This window comes from Parambassis ranga, unplaced genomic scaffold (genome assembly GCF_900634625.1).
Source record: "Parambassis ranga unplaced genomic scaffold, fParRan2.1 scaffold_31_arrow_ctg1, whole genome shotgun sequence".
In the NCBI taxonomy this organism is placed as follows: domain Eukaryota; kingdom Metazoa; phylum Chordata; class Actinopteri; family Ambassidae; genus Parambassis; species Parambassis ranga.
Window position 1 is genome coordinate 214346 of NW_021144801.1, and position 2519 is coordinate 216864.

The window sequence follows — 2519 nt, forward strand, 5'->3', positions numbered from 1 at the left end:
TAGCATGAGCGCTGATTGATTAATGATCTACTGTAGTGCTGTGTGAGTCCTCAGAGGACACTTCTGTCTTCATTTGAAGCTGGTAGGTACAAACTGCACCACTGCTAGCAGGAGCTCCTTTGTTCTACACCTGGACATCAGCTCACTCATTTTAACAACTGACAGACTCCATTTCTGGAAAGACAGACCATCTGGACAAGACATGTCTCTGGTTCTCTTCCAGTCAGGTTTACTCACAGAGGAGGTTCCATGGTGTAATGGTTAGCACTCTGGACTCTGAATCCAGTGATCTGAGTTCAAATCTCAGTGGAACCTTTTGTTTGAACAGTTATCCTGGTGTCCTTTCTACACAGTTAAGTCTATGGAGAAGTCCACAGTCTGTTCATTGGTCCAGCTGTAGTCATTAATGGACTGAAGGCCATGAAGGAGGCTGTGGTGCTGAATCCTGCTGCTTGTGCTGGATGATCCAGTTATAACATGGAATCCTCTGCTGTCCATGCTGCTATGTCCTGCTAGTACTCATTATTCAGGAAACAAGAACAAGTATTAGGGAGTGCTCTCAAATGCTCTCTAAGCAAAATAAAATAGCTTTGTTTCTATGGTGACCCCACAGGCTGCAACAAAACACCACTACAGGTGCTGGTCATATAATTAGAATATCATCAGAAGGTTGATTTATTTCAGTAATTCCATTCAAAAAGTGAAAGCTGTATAATGCAAACATTCATTCCACACAGACTGAAATATTTCAAGTGTTTATTTCTTTTAATTTTGATGGTTATAACGGACAACCAATGAAAACCCACATTCAGTATCTCAGCTGGATGGATGAGGATGGATGGATAATGTAGTGGACTCCCACCCAGCAGATCAAGTCCCAGAGGTTACAGCATCATTTATTAGCTGAGTTTCCCCTCAGGGAAGCTGCTGTTTACAGAGAGAAGCAAGAAAACAACAGTCAGCATCATCTTCCATAAAAACACATGACAATAACATGTGAGACAGAGAGTTTATGATCAGTGCTCCCCCTGCTGGTTAGGACATATGATGACATTTTTAAATGTACCAGTCAAAAGTCACTCAGTGGTTTGTCTTTGTTTTTATGACTTTCTACATTGTAGATTCATCCTGAAGACATCAGAGCTATGAAGGAACACATGTGGAATGATGCAGTGAACAAACAGTGTTAAACCAAGCAGAATATGTTTGATGTTTGACATTCTTCCAAGCAGCCAGCTTTTGCTTTGATGACAGCTTCACACACTCTTTGCATTCTCTCAATCTGAACTGAACCACCAATGCTGACATCTAGTGGTGGAATCGCAGTTTACAGAATCAGAAATTACTTTTTTTTATCGTCGAGGGGAAATTCTTGTTTGTTACAGACAAATAGAAGAAAAGATAATTGAAATATGAAATAGAAATATTGAAATACCTAGACAGCATTTAAATCCCTGAGTTGTATCTAAAGAACATATTTACTATTGTGTAAAAACCTTTACACAGTAAAGAGCATGACATGAATGTACCAGTATGAATGTACAGTGTCTGAGTGACTGTTACAGTTCAGAGTTCAGTAGTTTGATAGAGACGGGCCGGAATGACTTCCTGTCTTCTCACCTGCTCTGTGGTGAAGGTGATCGGTGGAGGTGGGGAACCAGTAATTCCCAGGTGATGACTGTCAGCCGAGGGGTCAGAGGACGAGGTGCGAGCAGGGCCATCTGGATGAGCTGTGGGAGAAGAGAGGGCGGGTGACGTGGCTGGTCGTCGCTCAGCTGCTGAAGAGTCGTTAGCAGGGTGAACTGGGGTCACTAAAAAAACTGATACAGCTCATTGGCCCTTTCCACACTGCCATTAACTCCACCCCTGCTGCTCCACCTGTAACCAGTGATGGTCCTCATGCCACTCCACACCTCTCTTGTGTTGTTTTGCTGAAGTTTCCACTCCAGCTTCCTCCTGTACTTCTCCTTGGCCTCCCTGATTTTTATTCTCAGGTCCTTCTGTGTAGCTCTCACCTCCTCCCTGTCGGCCGCTTTGAATGCCTTCTTTTTTCTGTTTAAAATGGCTTTAATGTCCTTAGTCACCCATGGCTTGTTGTTGGGGTAACAATTCACTGTCCTAACTGGAACAACACTGTCCACACAGAAGTTTATGTATCCAGTAATGCACTCTGTGATCTCATCTGTCCTGGCTGTGGGGTTCACAGAGTGCCTGCCAGTCAGTCACTTCAAAGCAGCCCTGAAGTGTTGAAGCATCCTCATTCCAAAATCAATCCATCCTCCCCATAAAGTCAGAAGTTCTAAATGTGAGTCATTAAACTGTTCCTGTTTAGACAATAACAACAGATCATCATCTTCATCACCCTCAATAAGAACAGATCATCAGCTTCATCACCCTCAATAAGAACAGATCATCAGCTTCATCACCCTCAATAAGAACAGATCATCATCTTCATCACCCTCAATAAGAACAGATCATCATCTTCATCACCTCATCACCTCTCACCAACCTCCCTTCAT

The 2519-nt window shown here is 43.0% G+C and overlaps 1 non-coding gene across 1 annotated transcript; it reads left to right on the forward strand.

Annotated features, from left to right (window-relative positions):
• Positions 1 to 243: 243 nt before the first annotated feature.
• Positions 244 to 315, forward strand: trnaq-cug (transfer RNA glutamine (anticodon CUG)). The gene has a single exon. It is a non-coding gene; the product is annotated as a tRNA-Gln (tRNA).
• The last annotated feature ends 2204 nt before the right edge of the window (positions 316 to 2519 follow it).